The following is a 21347-nucleotide window of genomic DNA, read 5'->3' as shown; positions in this document are numbered from 1 at the left end:
AGGTAGGCAAGTATGGGGCAGTATCCAATTAGCCTGGGTAATTTAATGCTGCTAATTAACTGGCCCGTGGCTGTCCTACTAGCCCTGATGCCGGTACTTATCGGGGATTTGGTGTTGCAGGCAGCTGTGAGATGTGTGATGGCTTTAGCTGCTAGATTTAAAGCCGCAATTCTTTAAAAGGGAAAAAACTGATTAATTTTACCTTTTTTAAAAACACTTTTTTAAAGCTAGCGACTAAGGATGTATCTCACCTTCTAAAAGGTGGACAAGTGGGGAGGTTGCCCATAGCAACCAATCTGCTTATACCAGTGGTTCACAAACATTTTTTAATTACAGCCCCCTATAGTATCAGAATTTTTTTTTTTTAAAGTATCTTATCGTGAATTTCAGAAAAAAATAATTGATTAAGTAAATTGTGTTGTTTTTTTTTTTTACATTTTCCCCAATGTCTCCAACATCTTACTACTGCCTGCAACATGCATAGTATGTATACCTGTCTCCAAGTGAAGTGGTACTTGTATAGAGGGTGAATATAAAAATGCGTGTGTACTGTGGGGGATATGTACTAAGCAGTGATAAGAGTGAAGAAGTGAGCCAGTGGAGAAGTTGCTCATGGCAACAAATCGGCTGCTCTGTATAATTTTATAGTATGCAAATTATAAACGTTACTTCAATGCTGATTGTTTACCAAGGGCAACTTCTCCACTGACTCACTTCTCCATTCTTTTCACTGCTTAGTACATATCCCCCTTCTTCTTCTTCTTTTTTTTCTTTTTTTCTTTTTCTCATCCCATTTTTCTGACTATCTGAGTAAGCCGCCGTGGAAAAATGCTGGCTGCTGATATGAAGTGTAGGCAACCCCACATTACTACAGTTGCATGGAAGGGGTAATTTTGTCATGTGCCACTTGCTCATTACTGCTACCACCTTTTCATCAAAGGAAGACACTCTCCCAATCACTCGGAGGCTTACTCTTTCCTAAATTTACTACAAAAGTATCCGAGTTAGGATGTGGAGCACGCCGTTGATTGGTGGAGTGGGAGGCACTGCATGACCGGAAATGTGCCTTCCGTGGCAGGCAGTTCTTTGGACGGTCCATGAGGGGCTGACAGGCAGAGTTAGCAATCACTGATGTTCTTATAAAGATACAGTGCCTCATAAATACTGTATGCACACAAGTCTCAGTGGTGTCAGGCATAATAAATTGCAATGAATTGGTAAAAATTGTACAATTGACTTAGATTTTTCTGCGTTACAACCTCTTTAAATGAAGTAATGTCTTTTAGTGAATGCTAATGTGTGGCTAAAGGCAGCTATAATACCTGAACTACATTTATAATAGATGACAGTTACTGTATTGCATGCCTAAGTATTTCCCACTGTATCTTTTTTGTTGTGTATTAAAAAGAAATGTAATTGAAATGTCACATGTTGTGCAGAGCTTGTGAACTTCCTAAATGATGGCGGTAATCTGCCGTGTACGTTTCCATATATTAGAGGATATTTAAATTCTAATGAACATCGAGTTGAGAAAGTGTCTTTTCATTTTGGGGACTTAAGTAAAAATTCGTCTATGATTCCCTGAGGATTGCAGCTTTTAAATGATAAGTGCCAGAAGTCTAATTAACAAAGAACAGATTGAAGTCAAGAAGGCAAAAGAGTGTTTAGTGCTGTAATTTATTTTTTTCTCCTTCTTCCTTTCAGTATTAATATCTATCCTATCATCCTGCAATCTCCAGAGTGACCCCATTACACAGATTGTAATGGATTTCCAGATAGCATGCTTTTTCTGGGAATGGGTGGAAATTGCTGATGTGTTTTCTGGCATATATGCCATATCGGGTTATAAAGTATGGGATTTTGGTGTGAGTTTTAGAATTTGACAGATATATGGTGTTTTAATGTTTAATACTGAAAGTGTATTACCGTGTAAAATAAGTAAGTGTATGTCTGTGGCGTGACTGCTATCATTTGTGGGTTAAGCTAGGTCCCGTCTAGTAGTTATTTTGTGGTCTGTACTAATATTCATGGAATGCAGCCAGTTGACTAGATACTAGTGACTTTATGTAGGGACTCTGATGTAACTGGATCCAGGTGAATTGACTGCATATTACAGCATATTTGTTCAGCTTCTAAAACGACTACACCTTGTGTAGGTGACCGGTAACTGTAAGTGATGCTTTAATGAGTTACCCGCTGTAGGAGTCCTACAAAAGGACAGAATAAAATGTAATGCAGCTTCAGTCTTCTGCTACACTTTGCTCTGTACCTGGGTTATAGGGTCATTTGCATACAAAATATTGAGGACAAATATAGTTAAAAGTAATGTCTGTAAGCACTGGAGGTACGCAGGTAAATGTGCAGTGTTGGGGCACTGTAATTCTTGGCAGGAACTTCATTGGACTGATGGTATCGGCTGAAAGTTCAGGGATGAAAGAATCATTTTGAGTATATACTAAAGGTGTGTGTGTGTGTGTGTGTGTGTGTTATGTGCGGGATCCTAACTGGTTCCTGGCAGTCTATATCCTGGCCGTCCAAATATCAACGCCAGAATCCTGACACTTCTTGGAATGCTACCGCCAGATTCCCCACAAGGATCACAATCCTGAATGGGTGGGGTGGGGTGGGGGGGTTAGGGTAAGGCTCCGGGAAATGATGGGTTAGGGTTAGGCTGTGAGGAGTTGGGATTAGGGCTAGGCACTCCCAGGGGGAGGGTTAGGGTTAGACTGCGGGGGAGGGAGGGTTTGGTACTGGGTGCGGGAAGGGGGTGGTTAGGTGTAGGCACCACCGGGGAGGGTTAGGCTGGTGGTGGGGGGTGGGGGAGGTTAGGTTTAGGCTGCAGAAAGGGAGAGTTAGGATTAGGGGGGCTTTTTAAGTATTCTTATCTAGCCTCTGTTGGTATTCTCACCATCAGGATGCTGCGGTCGGTCTTCTACCCGCCGGCGTATCATACCCAACCCTGTTGTGCATATGCCAGAAGTGCTCGGCTTAGCTGGTATGCTGAGAAAAGGTGTGCGGAAAGCCACGTCCCCATGGTGCATGGCCATGCCACTTCCCCCACTATGCGTGTGCTAATAATGCCGTTACCAATTCTTGCAGCAGTCTGTCTCTCAATGACACATTTTGGGGACATAAGTAACAGTAATTTACAGCTATTTTTTTGCCACGAAAACGGATGGTGGGTAATTGAATTTTCCCTTATGTACGTTCTTTGTGGCAGTATGGATGGTGTAATGGTTATCATTACTGCCTTACAGTGCGGAGGTTATTAGTACAGTTCCCACTACGGGAACTCCGGTCTCCTCTCACATTCCAAAAATATACTGTTAGGTTAATTAGCACTCAGCAAAATAAAAATTAACCTTTGAGTGTAAGTGTGTGTACATGGGCAGACTAGGGGGTATATGCAATTGCGATCGAATTGCCGCAAATGTCGAAAAACCTGTTGAATTGGATTCGACAATGCAATACAGTACTTTTCGACAAAAAACCTACTGTTTCAGATTCGACTTTTTGCAGTTCGACATTTCTCAAATACAACATGTCTGCAATGGTAAAAATGCGGCCTTTCGACAAAAGTATATTCAATTGAAGAATGTCGATTCGACGACAGTGCTTTTCGACAGTCATTTCGTCAATTTCATTCCACCTCATTTTGCTGTCGTGATCTAATAAATTGTTTTAAAAACATGTTTTTTTTTTGGTGTATTTTTGATTGCTAATAGCATATCTATTTATACTAGAAGGGATTATCTACTTGGTTTGTCTATTTAGGAGCCACAAGTATTATTTAATATATTTTTTTAAAAGAATATTTTTATTTTTAATTTTTTTACTGACTAAAATAATATGGAGAGATCAGTGCACGTTTTTCAGTGGGAAGGGGTGGAAGTGGGTTAAAATTCCTGAAAAAAATTGCGTGGGGTTCCCCCTCCTAAGCATAACAAGCCTTGAGCTCTTTGAGCCAGTCCTGGTTGTAAAAATACGGGGAAAAAAATTACAGGGGTTCCCCCATTTCTCTGACGTCCTAGTGGATGCTGGGAACTCCGTAAGGACCATGGGGAATAGACGGGCTCCGCAGGAGACTGGGCACTCTTAAAAGAAAGATTAGGTACTATATCTGGTGTGCACTGGCTCCTCCCTCTATGCCCCTCCTCCAGACCTCAGTTAGAATCTGTGCCCAGCCAGAGCTGGATGCACCTAGTGGGCTCTCCTGAGCTCACTAGAAAAGAAAGTATTTGTTAGGTTTTTTATTTTCAGTGAGATCTGCTGGCAACAGACTCACTGCTACGAGGGACTGAGGGGAGAGAAGCAAACCTACCTGCTTGCAGCTAGCTTGTGCTTCTAAGGCTACTGGACATCATTAGCTCCAGAGGGATCGAACACAGGGCCCGACCTCGATCGTCCGTTCCCGGAGCCGCGCCGCCGTCCCCCTTGCAGAGCCAGAAGACGGAAGATAAAGATGAAAAACGGCGGCTGAAGACTCCGGTCTTCATTAAGGTAGCGCACAGCACTGCAGCTGTGCGCCATTGCTCCCATAGCACACCACACACTCCGGTCACTGTTGGGTGCAGGGCGCTGGGGGGGGGCGCCCTGGGCAGCAATTAGTTTACCTTTTTGGCACAAATCGCACATAATACAGTGTATAACACTGTATATGTGCAAAACCCCCCGCCAGTAACATTATAAAAAGCGGGAGAAGCCCGCCGCTGAGGGGGCGGGGCTATCTTCCTCAGCACAGCCAGCGCCATTTTCTCTTTACAGCTCCGCTGGAAGGATGCTCCCCAGGCTCTCCCCTGCAGTATCCAGTACAACAAGGGTAAAAAAGAGAGGGGGGCACATCAATTTAGGCGCAATTTGTGTTAATAAGCAGCTATTGGGAAAAATCACTCAGTATAGTGAAAATCCCTGTGTTATATAGCGCTGTGGTGTGTGCTGGCATACTCTCTCTCTCTGTCTCCCCAAAGGACTTTGTGGGGTCCTGTCCTCAGTCAGAGCATTCCCTGTGTGTGTGCGGTGTGTCGGTACGGCTGTGTCGACATGTTTGATGAGGAGGGCTACGTGGAGGCGGAGCAGGAGCCGATAAGTGTGATGTCGCCCCCTACGGGGCCGACACCGGAGTGGATGGATATGTGGAAGGTATTAACCGACAGTGTCAACTCTTTACATAAAAGGTTTGATGACGTAACAGACTTGGGACAGCCGGCATCTCAGCCCGCGCCTGCCCAGGCGTCTCAGAGGCCATCAGGGGCTCAAAAACGCCCGCTAGCTCAGATGGCAGACACAGATGTCGACACGGAGTCTGACTCCAGTGTAGACGAGGATGAGACAAATGTACAGTCCACAAGGGCCATCCGATGCATGATTACGGCAATGAAAAATGTGTTGCACATTTCTGACATTAACCCGGTTACCACTAAAAAGGGTATTATGTTTGGGGAGAAAAAGCAGCCAGTGACTTTTCCCCCATCTGATGAATTAAATGAATTGTGTGAAGAAGCGTGGTGTTCCCCTGATAAGAAACTAGTGATTTCTAAGAGGTTACTGATGGCATACCCTTTCCCGCCAACGGATAGGTTACGCTGGGAGACATCCCCTAGGGTGGACAAGGCGCTCACACGATTATCTAAAAGGGTGGCACTGCCGTCTCAGGATACGGCCGCCCTAAAGGAGCCTGCAGATAGAAAGCGGGAGGCTATCCTGAAGTCTGTATATACACACTCAGGTACTATACTGAGACCTGCTATTGCTTCAGCATGGATTGATACCCTCGACAGGGATGCTATTTTGCTAACCATAGAGCATATAAAGGACGTCGTCTTGTATATGAGGGATGCACAGAGGAACATTTGCCGTCTGGCATCTAGAATTAATGCAATGTCCATTTCTGCCAGGAGAGTATTATGGACTCGGCAGTGGACAGGTGATGCTGATTCTAAAAGGCACATGGAGGTTTTGCCTTATAAGGGTGAGGAATTGTTTGGGGACGGTCTCTCGGACCTCGTATCCACAGCAACAGCTGGGAAGTCGACTTTTTTACCTCAGGTTCCCTCACAGCCTAAGAAAGCACCATATTATCAAGTACAGTCCTTTCGGCCTCAGAAAAGCAAGCGGGTCAGAGGCGCATCCTTTCTGCCCAGAGGCAGGGGTAGAGGAAAAAAGCTGCACCAGACAGCCAGTTCCCAGGAACAAAAATCCTCCCCTGCTTCCACTAAGTCCACCGCATGACGCTGGGGCTCCACAGGTGGAGCCAGGTGCGGTGGGGGCGCGTCTCCGAAACTTCAGCGACCAGTGGGTTCGCTCACAGGTGGATCTCTGGGTTCTACAAGTGGTATCTCAGGGATACATGCTGGAGTTCGAGGCGACTCCACCTCGCCATTACCTCAAATCAGCCTTGCCAGCGGCTCCCAGGGAAAGGGAGGTAGTGCTGGCGGCTATTCACAAGCTGTACCTTCAGCAGGTGATAATCAAGGTTCCCCTCCTTCAACAGGGACGGGGTTACTATTCCACAATGTTTGTGGTACCGAAACCAGACGGTTCGGTGAGACCCATTCTAAATTTAAAATCCTTGAACACTTATGTAAGGAAGTTCAAGTTCAAAATGGAATCGCTCAGGGCGGTTATTGCAAGCCTGGAAGAGGGGGATTTTATGGTGTCGCTGGACATCAAGGACGCTTATCTGCATGTCCCCTTTTACCCACCTCACCAGGAGTACCTCAGGTTTGTGGTACAGGACTGTCATTACGAATTCCAGACGTTGCCGTTTGGTCTGTCCACGGCACCTAGGGTATTTTACCAAGGTAATGGCCGAAATGATGATATTCCTTCGGAAGAAGGGAGTTATAATTATCCCGTACTTGGACGATCTCCTTATAAAGGCGAAGTCCAAGGAGCAGTTGTTAGTCAACGTAGCACTATCTCGGGAAGTGCTGCAACAACACGGCTGGATTCTGAATATCCCAAAGTCGCAGCTGATTCCTGCGACGCGTCTGCTGTTCTTGGGCATGATTCTGGACACAGAACAGAAGAAGGTGTTTCTCCCGGTGGAGAAGGCCCAGGAATTGTCATCTCTGGTCAGGGACCTCCTGAAACCAAAACAGGTGTCGGTGCATCACTGCACGCGAGTCCTGGGAAAGATGGTAGCTTCTTACGAAGCAATTCCCTTCGGCAGGTTCCATGCAAGGATCTTTCAGTGGGATCTGTTAGACAAGTGGTCCGGATCGCATCTTCAGATGCATCGGCTGATCACCCTGTCCCCGAGGGCCAGGGTGTCTCTGCTGTGGTGGCTGCAGAGTGCTCATCTTCTCGAGGGCCGCAGATTCGGCATACAGGACTGGGTCCTGGTGACCACGGATGCAAGCCTCCGAGGTTGGGGGGGCAGTCACTCAGGGTAGGAACTTCCAAGGACAGTGGTCAAGTCAGGAGACTTCCCTTCACATAAATATTCTGGAACTAAGGGCCATTTACAACGCCCTGAGTCAAGCAGAACCCCTGCTTCAAAACCAACCGGTGCTGATTCAGTCAGACAACATCACGGCGGTCGCCCATGTAAACCGACAGGGCGGCACAAGAAGCAGGATGGCGATGGCAGAAGCCACAAGGATTCTTCGATGGGCGGAGAATCACGTGCTAGCACTGTCAGCAGTGTTCATTCCGGGAGTGGACAACTGGGAAGCAGACTTCCTCAGCAGGCACGACCTCCACCCGGGAGAGTGGGGACTTCATCCAGAAGTCTTCACGCTGATTGTAAATCGTTGGGAATGGCCACAGGTAGACATGATGGCGTCCCGTCTCGACAAAACAAAAAAAATATTGCGCCAGGTCAAGAGACCCTCAGGCGATAGCTGTGGACGCACTAGTGACACCGTGGGTGTACCAGTCTGTTTATGTGTTCCCTCCTCTTCCTCTCATACCCAAGGTACTGAGGATTGTAAGAAAGAGAGGAGTAAGAACTATACTCATCGTTCCGGATTGGCCAAGAAGAACTTGGTACCCAGAACTACAGGAAATGATCTCAGAGGACCCATGGCCTCTGCCTCTCAGACAGGACCTGTTACAGCAGGGGCCCTGTCTGTTCCAAGACTTACCGCGGCTGCGTTTGACGGCATGGCGGTTGAACGCCGGATCCTAATGGAAAAGGGCATTCCGGATGAAGTGATTCCTACGCTGATAAAGGCTAGGAAAGACGTGACAGCACAACATTATCACCGTATATGGCGAAAATATGTTGCTTGGTGTGAGGCCAGGAAAGCCCCTACAGAGGAATTCCAGCTGGGTCGATTCCTGCACTTCCTACAGTCAGGAGTGACTATGGGCCTAAAATTAGGGCCGAAATCTGGACCTTTATGGATCCTATCTATTTTCTTTCAAAAAGAACTGGCTTCACTGCCTGAAGTTCAGACGTTTGTTAAGGGAGTGCTGCATATTCAGCCCCCTTTTGTGCCTCCAGTGGCACCTTGGGATCTTAACGTTGTGTTGGATTTCCTGAAATCCCACTGGTTTGAGCCACTTAAGACCGTGGAGCTAAAATATCTCACGTGGAAAGTGGTCATGCTATTGGCCTTAGCTTCGGCTAGGCGTGTGTCAGAATTGGCGGCTTTGTCGTGTAAAAGCCCTTATCTGATCTTCCATATGGACAGGGCAGAATTACAGACTCGTCCCCAATTTCTCCCTAAGGTGGTATCAGCGTTTCATTTGAACCAACCTATTGTGGTGCCTGCGGCTACTAGGGACTTGGAGGACTCCAAGTTACTAGATGTAGTCAGGGCTTTGAAAATCTATGTAGCCAGGACGGCTGGAGTCAGGAAAACTGACTCGCTGTTTATCCTGCATGCGCCCAACAAGCTGGGTGCTCCTGCTTCAAAGCAAACTATTGCGCGCTGGATCTGTAACACGATTCAGCAAGCTCATTCTGCGGCAGGATTGCCGCATCCTAAATCAGTAAAAGCCCATTCCACAAGGAAGGTGGGCTCTTCTTGGTCGGCTGCCCGAGGGGTCTCGGCTTTACAGCTTTGCCGAGCTGCTACTTGGTCGGGTTCAAACACATTTGCTAAGTTCTACAAGTTTGATACCCTGGCTGAGGAGGACCTTGCCTTTGCTCATTCGGTGCTGCAGAGTCATCCGCACTCTCCCGCCCGTTTGGGAGCTTTGGTATAATCCCCATGGTCCTTACGGAGTTCCCAGCATCCACTAGGACGTCAGAGAAAATAAGAATTTACTCACCGGTAATTCTATTTCTCGTAGTCCGTCGTGGATGCTGGGCGCCCGTCCCAAGTGCGGAGACTCTGCAATACATGTATATAGTTATTGCTTAACTAAAGGGTTATTGTTATGAGCCATCTGTTACTGAGGCTCAGTTGTTGTTCATACTGTTAACTGGGTATGGTTATCACGAGTTGTACAGTGTGATTGGTGTGGCTGGTATGAGTCTTACCCTGGATTCCAAATCCTTTCCTAGTATTGTCAGCTCTTCCGGGCACAGTTTCCCTAACTGAGGTCTGGAGGAGGGGCATAGACGGAGGAGCCAGTGCACACCAGATATAGTACCTAATCTTTCTTTTAAGAGTGCCCAGTCTCCTGCGGAGCCCGTCTATTCCCCATGGTCCTTACGGAGTTCCCAGCATCCACTACGGACTACGAGAAATAGAATTACCGGTGAGTAAATTCTTATTATTTTAACAACCAGCACCGGGCTCTGCGCCTGGTGCCAAAAATACGGGGTACAAAAGACGTAGGGGTCCCCCGTATTTTTAACACCAGCTCCGGGCTCCACTAGCTAGAGAGATAATGCCACAGCCGTGGGACACTTTTATACTGGTCCCTGCGGCTGTGGCATTAAATCCCCAACTAGTCGCCCCTGGCTGGGGTACCCTGGAGGAGTGGGGACTCCTTAAATCAAGGGGTCCCCCCTCTCCAGCCACCCAAGGGCCAGGGGTGAAGCCCAAGGCTGTCCCCCCATCCAAGGGCGGCGGATGGGAGGCTGATAGCCAAGTCTCAAAAAAAAGAATATTGTTTTTTGTAGCAGAACTATAAGTCCCAGCAAGCCTCCCCCGCAAGCTGGTACTTGGAGAACCACAAGTACCAGCATGCGGGGGAAAAACAGGCCAGCTGTTACCTGTAGTTCTACTGCAAAAAAAATACCCAATTAAAAACAATACACATACACCGTGACAGTATAACTTTATTAAATACATGCACACCGACATACACACATACTTTCCTATGTTGACACGAGGCTCGGTCCCCTTGTCCACGTAGAATCCACGGGGTACCTGTAAATAAAATTTATACTCACAACACTCCAGTGTAGATCGGTCCTCTTCAGAGTTTGTAATCCACGTACTTGACAAAATAAAAAAACACAAAACACGACTGCCGGGACCCCCCCGTGACTACTGTTAAAGAGGGTCCCTTCAGCCAATCAGGGAGCGCCACATCGTGGCACTCCTGATTGGCTGTGCGCGTCTGAGCTGTCAGGCGGCGCACTCGAGATACAATGGGGCGCATAGGCGCTCCATTATATTCAATGGTGGGAACTTTGCGGTCAGCGGTTGAGGTTACTCGCGGTCAACCGCTGACCGCAAAGTTCCCACCATGGAATATAATGGAGCGCCTATGCGCTCCATTGTATCTCGAGTGCGCCGCCTGCCAGCTCAGACGCGCACAGCCAATCAAGAGAGTGCCACGACGTGGCGCTCCCTGATTGGCTGAAGGGACCCTCTTTGACAGCAGTCACGGGGTTTGGGGAAAGGGGTCCCATGTGTAAACATGGGACCCCTTTCAGTGCGTGGTTTGTGGTTTCCGTTTTTTTATTTTGCCAAGTACGTGGATTACAAACTCTGAAGAGGACCGATCTACACTGGATTTTTGTGAGTATAATTTTATTTACAGGTACCCCGTGGATTCTACGTGGACAAGGGGACGAGCCTCGTGTCAACATAGGTAAGTATGTGTGTATGTTGGTGTGCATGTATGTAATAAAGTTATACTGTCACGGTGTGTGTGTGTGTACTGTTTTTAATTGGGTATTTTTTTTGCAGTAGAACTACAGGTAACAGCTGGCCTGTTTTCCCCCCGCATGCTGGTACTTGTGGTTCTCCAAGTACCAGCTTGCGGGGGAGGCTTGCTGGGACTTATAGTTCTGCTACAAAAAACAATATTCTTTTTTTTGAGACTTGGCTATCAGCCTCCCATCCGCCGCCCTTGGATGGGGGGACAGCCTTGGGCTTCACCCCTGGCCCTTGGGTGGCTGGAGAGGGGGGACCCCTTGATTTAAGGAGTCCCCACTCCTCCAGGGTACCCCAGCCAGGGGCGACTAGTTGGGGATTTAATGCCACAGCCGCAGGGACCGGTATAAAAGTGTCCCACGGCTGTGGCATTATCTCTCTAGCTAGTGGAGCCCGGAGCTGGTGTTAAAAATACGGGGGACCCCTACGTCTTTTGTCCCCCGTATTTTTGGCACCAGGACCGGACGCAGAGCCCGGTGCTGGTTGTTAAAATATGGGGGATCCCCTGTCATTTATCCCCCGTATTTTTACAACCAGTACTGGCTCAAAGAGCCCGAGGCTGGTTATGCTTAGGAGGGGGGACCCCACGCAATTTTTTTCAGTTTTTTTTTAAACACTTCTGTGCCGTCCATGAAGTCGAATCCAGGACGCACACTATCGTCAATTGGTCCGTTTTTTGACAGCGGGACTGTCGAATCCGTTTTTTATTGAATATGTCGAATTCGGGTCCCGGCGGCCGGGATTCGACTGTCGAATTGTGTCGAATCCAAAAACGGTCGAATTCCAGCCGGAATTCGACCGCAATTGCATATACCCCTAGATGTTCCAAGTGGTTGTCATCTGCCATCAAATTCTATGTTTCTATGTATTGTTTATATTTGGTGTATAAATCATTGTTTTGTAAATACAAAACATCCCGCCATTTATAGGGTACATACCGGCATTATTAACGCCAGTATCTACCTAGAAATGCTCAACGGACAGCCCTCCCGATAAGAGCTGTCCTGTGCGATAGAAAGACTTCCGGATTTAGGACCCGGGAGCCCTTCTGCACATGCGTGCTGCCACCCATAGGTTTCTATTGTGTAATGCCACATAAAGATGGCATAACCCACCAGGACCAAGCTTCAGAATGTATTGCATTCCGGAAGCTGGTACATATGGGAAATGCGGCCAAATTCCGAAAGCGTCAGTTTTCCGATCTTTGGCCGCATTTTCCCTGTAGTACATCCCACCCATTATGTTTTGGCAAAAAATCATTAAAAATTGTTGACAAGCGATTTAATCTAGTTGGAGGGAGAAAACCACGTACATAGACCTGATTTACACAGCAGAGGGATGTAATGTGCTGTAGCATAATGTGGAACAAAATGCATTCCAAGTATCCTAACTTCATAAATATTCTAGAAAATGTATTGAGCTGTTTTTCTGTTGCGTGTGTCTTACAGTGCTAAGTGCCTTGGTGCAGGACAGCCACAGCACTGTTTTATTTTTTAAAGAAAGTACAATTTTAATTAAAATAAATTGCTGTACTACCCAACTATCGTTAGCATGAAATAAGCTAAAGGAGCTCTGCGTTTTTATGGCTAGTAAGCTAGCCATGGATCTGCAAAGCATAAAACTCTTTCCTTTAATTACCCGGCTGCTTAATATTGCATTGGGTGACACAGTGCACCTTATGTGCACAGTATCAATTTTTGGATTATTGTTGAGGGTAAAATTTATTTTCTACTGCAATGCAGCGGACTTTGGATCCTTGCCTAGTACCACTATTAATAAGATATTTCTAGCGATCTCCAATATCCAATTTCCTTTTTCAGTAATGTTACTGTATGTTGTGAATGGGGTGGAAAGGCTTTGCCTTTATTTCATGAGAAAATATTCTTTCAAACTTGTGAAGACCTTAAGTACTCTATTCATCCCCACACACTTATTAAACATAACAAATATCACATGTGCGGCAGGATGTAATGGATCGCTGGAGGTGCGGGATGCCGATCGATCTTGGACGTTTTTTAATAGAGCAATCACTTACAAGGCAAAACCATTCCTTGTAAGTGATTGCCGCTTTAAAAAGAAAAATGTCCGTCATCGGCCGGCATTCCCCTCCTCCGACGATCTCGAACTCCATTACTTCCCACCGTTTATGGCTATAGGCAAAAGTTCAAGTTTTGTGTTAGTCACATAAACCTTGATGGATTTTAAACAAAATAAAAAAATAAAAAATGGGCAAAATATGACCTACATTAGCCCACCATCACATTGATGCATGTCTGCAACTTTTATTTAGTTGCAGATGGCATACAACATGGTTCAGCTAATGCGGGCCATACATCTATGGCCCGATCTCCCATTCTGCCAATCTGTACGGGAATCTGTTAAAAAATAGCATGTTTAAAAAATCCCAGACTTACCGATTCTGATCATTGCCAACATGTTGGATTTCCCGGATTCCCCCGACCCAGGCATCAGCAGAATGGGGATTTTCTGCGATACCTGCCTGATGTATGGGACCCTTAAAGCTGGTTACCTCCTGGCCCTAATGATATCTTGTTGGACAGGTGGTGTTTACAAAGATCACACCCTCGAGACTGGGCTTTTAGTAAATCCCTCTGATCAGCTCTGTGTGTGTATTTATCTACATTAAGTGTTGTCCCTCTCTGGTCTTCCTCACAGAGGAGATCTGCAGCCAGAGACTGAGCTCATAGCTGAACACCTGGTATGTATGTATGTATGTGTATGTGTATGTGTATGTGTGTGTGTGTGTGTGTGTGTGTGTGTATTGTATAATGCAACGTTTCAGATCACAAAGCAGCACTGAACGGTATTAGTCTTCCAAAGAAGTAGGTGTTGTGGGGATTCAGAGTTGCTTGTAATTCAGTCGCATTGGTAGCCTCACTGTGTGCTCAGAAACAAATGCATACAGTATATCCGCCTGTATTCAGAGTGGTCAAATCTATGCGGCCGCACTGCCCCATCCATCCATCCATCTGTGAAAGTAGCCATCGTCCCTATCAGTGCACCAGCCCCTTACACTGGGTGCATGTGACTTGTCTGATATCAGCCAGATCTCTACGTACGCCACCTCAGAATAGCTCGCTATTTGTCTATGCGACGCATGCATGGCCTGCTCCACGTATCCCATGTGCGAATACTCGGTTACATCAATTAGCCTTCCACCTGCAAGTCAGATGTGGCCTAGATGCCTACAACCTGTAGCTGCTGAAAGTTGCTTATATAGGCCCTGACACATCTTCAGAGCGGACTTTCGTGCACCTACAGTATGAACGAGGTCTATTTTTGTAATGTCATTAAAAGCATTTAGCCACTGTCTTCTGTTTTGGTGCTTGGAATTACCAAGGACCGGCCAAGAACTGTTGTCAGCTGAGAGTCTGAGTGATTCGCACGTCTGACCACAGCACCCACCTTCAAATGACCTGTGTCTACTAGCGGCTCGTAGTCAAGGTTCTGTTTTAAAGATTGCGCCAGACCTTATTTCTGACATAAACGGTAAATAACATTATTTGATGCCCCATATGTGATATGACATATACATGCACAATTTATTCAGTTTTTATTATTTGGGATAAGTATTGTGATGCTGATGTTGGCGTGTTATCTCAGAGGCAGGCTGTTTGCTGTCAGTGGTAAATTGCTTGGGAGAGATTCCTAAATGTCTTGCATCAGTGGCGCTCTCTGTGACTTTTTCCGCTTTATCACTGCTCTATATTACCCATATCTATGGAATTGTTTTTATACCCTTCATGCTCCAATGTATTCTCATGATTCCTGTGTTGATTACCCATTTTAAGTCTATAAGCAACGCAGTGCATGTTTGACATTCAGTATGTTTGTAGGTCACTGTAAACTTTATACAGTGCTGCAGTACTTCAGACTTGCATGCAAATGGCCACAATTGCAGCCACTTTCCACATTGGGAAATCAATGCAAATTTATACAAACATGCCACCCACATCCATCCGCTGGGGTGGAAGTAACGCCATCATCTGCATGCATTAGCGCTTATCCTGGGTGAAGCAGGTCTTACTGAATTGGGCAGATCTCTGTATAAGCTCACATTGGCCACATTTCTCTCTGCATAACCACGTCAGACTTATTCTACGTGCAAACTTCCAGTTACCGCTCAGTTACATCCATTCAGTGGTAGATAAGACTGGCATTACCAGTAATTGGTTTAATCGCTTGTGCAGGCCCTGACGCAACCAGTCACTAAATACAGGTGCCATTCTAGAGGACTGGAAAAGAGCAAATGTAGTTCCACTGTACAAAAGTGGAAGCAAGGAAGAAACCAGTAACTACAGACCAGTAAGCCTTACATCAGTAGTAGGGAAAGTAATGGAAAAACTGCTAAAAGAAAGAGTTGTGGAATATCTTAAATCAAACAACTTACAGGATCCAAAACAGCATGGATTTACTGGTGGGAGATCATGCCAAACAAATCTTATTGAATTTTTTGACTCTGTGATGAAAATAATAGATCAAGGGGGAGCTGTAGATGTAGCATATCTAGACTTTAGTAAGGCATTTGACACTGTCCCACATCGCAGACTGATAAATAAACTTAAAAGTGTGGGGGTGGATTATAAAATAGTTAAATGGATAAGAAACTGGTTGCATGATAGGAAACAGACAGTTGTAGTAAATGGAGTGCAATCTATGGAGGGAAATGTTACCATTGGAGTACCCCAGGGATCTGTACTCGGACCAGTTCTCTTTAATATCTTTGTTGGTGACATTGCAAATGGTATTGAAGGGTAAAGTATGCCTTTTTGCAGATGATACAAAGATATGCAACAGGGTAGACACACCAGGAGGGGTAAAACAAATGATTGATGACCTAGCTAGACTTGAAAAATGGTCAAGAACATGGCAACTACAGTTTAATGTTAAAAAATGCAAAATCGTGCACTCTGGTCTCAAAAACCCAAAGGCTAAATATAGTATCAAGGGTACTATAATGGAAACTACTGAGGAGGAAAGGGATTTAGGAGTCACTATTTCAAGTGACTTAAAGGCAGGAAAGCAATGCAACAAAGCAATGAGAAAGGCAAGTCAGATGCTTGGTTGCATAGGGAGAGGAATCAGTAGCAGGAAAAGAGAAGTAATAATGTCACTGTATAGGTCATTGGTACGGCCTCATCTGGAATACTGTGTCCAGTTCTGGAGACGATATCTCCAGAAGGATATAAATACATTAGAGAGTGTACAAAGAAGGGCAACTAAAATGGTGCATGGCCTACATCACAAAACTTACCCGGAAAGTCTAGAAGATCTTAACATGTATAGTATGGAGGAGAGAAGGGAAAGGGTGGACATGATAGAAACTTTCAAATATACCAAAGGTTTTAACAAAGTTCAGGAGGGAAACATTCTTCAAAGGAAGAGAAGTATTAGAACTCGAGGACATACACTGAAACTGGAGGGAGGCAGGTTCATGGGAAATTTAAGGAAAAATTACTTCACAGAAAGGGTAGTGGATAAGTGGAATAGCCTCCCATCAGAGGTGGCAGAGGCTAAGACTGTAGAGCAGTGATTTTCAACCTTTTTTAAGTCGCGGCACATTTTTTAAATTGCCAAGGCACACCATCAGTATCCCCCCCCCCCCCCCCCCCACAAAAAAAAATCCCACACACACATTGAGGGGAAAGCACACACACACACACAGTGGCCCCCCCAGTAATTAAACAAATGCGTTGACCTCTGCAGTAATTCCACACATTGCCCCCCACAGTAATATCCCACATTGGCCCCCACAGTATTTCCACACATTGCACACCCACAGTATTTCCACACAGTGACTCCCACAGCTATTAAATAAATACAAATTCACTGGGCCCCTACCTGGGAGTCAATGGATATGAAGCTCATTTCCCTCTCCCTGCCTCAGCCACTGGAGTTTATGCAGCCGGAGGAGCAAGGAGCAGCACGGGATGAGAGAGCAGACAGGTGAGCGGACAGCTTGTGTTTCCCTCTCCCTGCCTCAGCGTCTGGAGTGCATGCAGCCGGAGGAGCAGCCCAGGGTGAGACAGCGCGCAGGTAAGCGGATGGACGGGCGGGTGGGAAGGTGACATAGCATGCGCGAGTCACGCTGCGTGTCATAGGTTACTTGCCGCAGTCCAGCGCCGTCAAAAACAGTGTGGGGGTAGCAGCAGCTAGGCTTCGGGCATCTGTGGCGGCACATCTGAGCACCGCTGGCGGCACACTAGTGTGCCGCGGCACAGCGGTTGAAAAACACTGCTGTAGAGCAATTTAAACATGCTTGGGATAGGCATATGAATATCCTTGCAAAGAATTAAGGTTCAAAAAGGGTTGAGATTACCTAAAGGATAAAAAAAAGGGGCAGACTACATGGGCCAAGTGGTTCTTATCTGCCGTCAAATTCTATGTTTCTATGTGCAGTTTGCTAAAATCATGTGAGCCATACGCAGTCGGAATTGCATGCAATTCAGATTCAGAGCCTTTTGTGCAGAAATTATAATGATATCTTGATCCCTATTGTTCATGCAATTCCGACCAGCTTTATGGCAATAGGTCATAAGACACTGCCCTACTTGTAACAGCCTTTACAGCACAGCCGTCTTGAGTGTTGCTTTCCTAGCTAAAGGGAGTACAGGCATTGCCAAAAATTCTATTAGGTGCAAGTCCTAAAATAACCAGCATTTAAATATTCTTGGCTATTACCACATATACTATAAAGGTGCTGGCATAAAATATATATTTTAGGCACAATCTATAATTCCTAGAAGTCTATAAATGTGTAAACAAGCTTATTTAGCGCTCTGTGCTCCAGCAAGTTGCTAAAAACCTTATGTATATATTCTCTACATATAAAGTAGTAGGGCAATTTATCAGAAATTGTATTGCTATAATTATAGAACTATGGATGTTCTGATTTTAATGTGCAGTGGTACAAATGTAATGGCTAGTACAGAACAATCCCTAGGTTGCAACTCATAATGTTTTATCAGACCAGACAAAATGAAAAAATGTCATCTGGTATTATTAGTGTTGAATTGTCAGTCACCACAGGGCGTCACAGTGCCAGGTATAACAGCAGGGCTAACTGCTGTTTGTACAGCACAGCATGAACTGGACAACATGAAATGTGCAGCGACGAGGTAAAAAGGTATCTAGTGTTAAATCCATTTTTATACATAGAACATGTGTTCTAAATTGCACGTAAATTGCTTAATGCCAACTTCAGTTGCATTACAAGGCATGTTTTACACTAGCTACAGTACTATGGGGTGGTGGGGGGGTGTATCACACCTTCTAAGGGGCATATTCAATTAGTGCTGAATTTTCAGACAGTTGGAAAATCGGCACTAACTCGACCTCAGTGTATTCAATAGCGGCATTTTCGCATCCATTTTCGCTAATGCCTTTTTGTTTGTTGTTTTTTTTTTTTTTTTAATCGGCATGGGTGAGAACTTTCGGAAAACGCCTGCAAATTTGACAAAACGCATGGATCGGTGGCGAATTCGCCGATCCACATTTGTTTTCGCCAGTGCGGATTTTTAAACCAGTTGTAAAAACGGCGCAGGCATTGAGTAGGTCGACTAAATTCAACCTGAAAACATGTGAAAAGTGCATTTTTTTCGAAAAAAAACTGCACTAATTGAATACCCCTCTAAAGAGGAAAAGTGGAGGTATTGGCCGTTTTAGTTAATAAGATATTTCTCTTACGTCCTAGAGGATGCTGGGTACTCCGTAAGGACCATGGGGTATAGACGGCTCCGCAGGAGACATGGGCACTTTAAGACTTTAGAATGGGTGTGCACTGGCTCCTCCCTCTATGCCCCTGCTCCAGACCTCAGTTAGATCCTGTGCCCAGTGAAGACTGGATGCACTGCAGGGGAGCTCTCCTGAGTTTCTCTGAAAATACTTTTGTTAGGTTTTTTATTTTCAGGGCGCACTGCTGGCAACAGGCTCCCTGCATCGTGGGACTGAGGGGAGAGAAGCAGACATACTTAAATGATAGGCTCTGCTTCTTAGGCTACTGGACACCATTCGCTCCAGAGGGTCGGAACGCAGGTCTCACCCTCGCCGTTCGTCCCGGAGCCGCGCCGCCGTCCTCCTCACAGAGCCGGAAGATAGAAGCCGGGTGAGTATGAGAAGAAAGAAGACTTCAAAGGCGGCAGAAGACTTCAGATCTTCAATCTTCGCCATTGCTCCCAACACACACACACACACACACGGCACTGTACGGGTGCAGAACGCAGGGGGGGGGGGCGCCCGGCGCCCTGGGAAGCAATTATTACCACAAAAACAGCACTGGCACAGGTCTCAGATACTGCGGAGGCAGTATAGTATAAAACCCCTGCCAGTATAAAGAAATTGAACGGGACCGAAGCCCGCCGTCTAAGGGGCGGGCTTGATCCTCCAGCACTAACCAGCACCATTTTCTCCACAGCATGCTGCAGAGAAGTGCTCCCGGACTCTCCCCTGCTGAACAATAACAGGGGGCAAAACGAGGGGGGGGGGGGGGGGTGCGCACATTTAGTTGGTGCAGATTGTACATATATTTATATATAAAGCGCTATTTAGGCTGGGACCTTGGTTTCAGTATATTGTGGCGCTGGGTGTGTGCTGGCATACTCTCTCTCTGTCTCTCCAAAGGGCCTTATTGTGGGACAGTCCTTATATTTATTTATCCCAGTGTGTGTAGGGGTGTCAGTACGTGTGTGTCGACATGTCTGAAGCGGAAGGCTCGTCTAGGGAGGATGCAGAGCAGATGATGGTGGTGTCTCCGTCGGCACAGCCGACACCTGATTCGGTGGACATGTGGAATGTTTTGAATGTTTTGAATGCTAATGTGGCTTTATTACAGATTGGACAAAGCAGAGTCCAAAGACAAGCAGGGAATTAACCCATGGCTTTTACTGTGTCCCAGGACCCTTCAGGGTCCCATAAACGTCCCTTTACCCAGTTAGCAGACACTGATACCGACACGGATTCCGACTCCAGTGTCGACTAGGATGATGCAAGGTTGCACCCATGAGTCGCGAAAGTATTCAATATATGATTATTGCAATAAAAGATGTTTTGCATATCACAGAGGACTCCTCTGTCCCTGACACGAGGGTCTGCATGTTTAAAGAAAGTAACCTAACTCATCTCATGAGCTGCCCGTTTTATTTAAAAAAAAAAAAAAAGCTTGGGAGACTCCTGTCAGTAGACTGCAGGTTCCCAAGAGAATTATTATGGTGCATCCTTTCCCCTCAAAGGACAGGTTACGGTGGGAATCCTCACCCACGCTGGACAAGGCCTTAACGCGCTGGTCCAAAAAGGTAGCATTAACGTCCCTTGATACGGCGGCCCTATAGGATCCTGTGTATCGTAGGCAGGAATCTTCCTTAAAATCAATTTATGCGACTACGGGAGACCTATTTAGACCTGCAGTAGCGTCGGCATGGGTAGGTAGCGCAATTACAGCTTGGGCTGATAACTTGTCATCTGACATTGACACCCTAGATAAAGATAGTATGGTGTTGACTTTAGGTCACATCAAGGACGCAGCACTATATATGAAAGAGGCTGCGAGAGATCTTGGGCTTTTGGGTTCAAGAGCTAATGCCATGGCAGGTTCTGCTAGTAGGTCCCTGCGGACCCGTCAATGGACAGGTGATGCTGGCTCAAAGAGTCATATGGAGGCTTTACCTTGCAAGGGTGAAGTTTTATTTGGGGAGGGCCTCGGGGACCTGGCTTTCACAGCTATCGCGGGTAAGTCGTCTTTTTTGCCTTACGTTTCCCCACAGAAAAAGGAAACACCCTAATAACAGATGCAGTCCTTTTGGTTGCGTAAGTTCAGAAAGGGGCGTGGCTTTCTTTCCTCGCCAGAGGTAGAGGGAAAAGAACACCGGCTACGGCTAGTTCACAGGAAAAATGTCCTCCCCGGCCTCTACCACATCCATCAAAGAGGTGCTTCCACACCGATTTTCAAATCGGCCTTGCCAGCTACTTCCCCGGAGAGGAAAATAGTTTTGGCTACCATACTAAAGCTGTGTCAACAGCAAGTGATTATCATGGTTCCCCTAGTGCAACAGGAAAAAGGATTTTATTCAACCCTATTTGTGGTCCCAAAGCCGGATGGCTCGGTCAGACCAATTCTGAATCTAAAATCCCTAAACCTATATTTAAAGAGGTTCAAATTCAAGATGAAGTCTCTCAAGGCAAGGAGATCCAGCCTGAAAAGGGGGGGGTTTTATGGTGTCACTATACATAAAGGAGGCATAACTTCATGTCCCCATATATCCTCCTCTTCGGACGTACCTAAGATTCGCTGTACAGGATTGTCATTCCCAATTTCAGACGTTGCCG

The 21347-nt window shown here is 46.1% G+C and overlaps 1 protein-coding gene across 2 annotated transcripts in view; it reads left to right on the top strand.

Moving 5' to 3' along the window:
* MCC (MCC regulator of WNT signaling pathway) overlaps window positions 1-21347 on the top strand; it is a 652269-nt gene that overhangs the window by 101143 nt on the left and 529779 nt on the right. The window lies entirely within an intron of this gene.

This window comes from Pseudophryne corroboree, chromosome 1 (genome assembly GCF_028390025.1).
Source record: "Pseudophryne corroboree isolate aPseCor3 chromosome 1, aPseCor3.hap2, whole genome shotgun sequence".
Lineage (NCBI taxonomy): Eukaryota > Metazoa > Chordata > Amphibia > Anura > Myobatrachidae > Pseudophryne > Pseudophryne corroboree.
The sequence above is the reverse complement of the archived record's forward strand: the minus strand, read 5'-3'. Positions and strand labels throughout refer to the sequence as shown.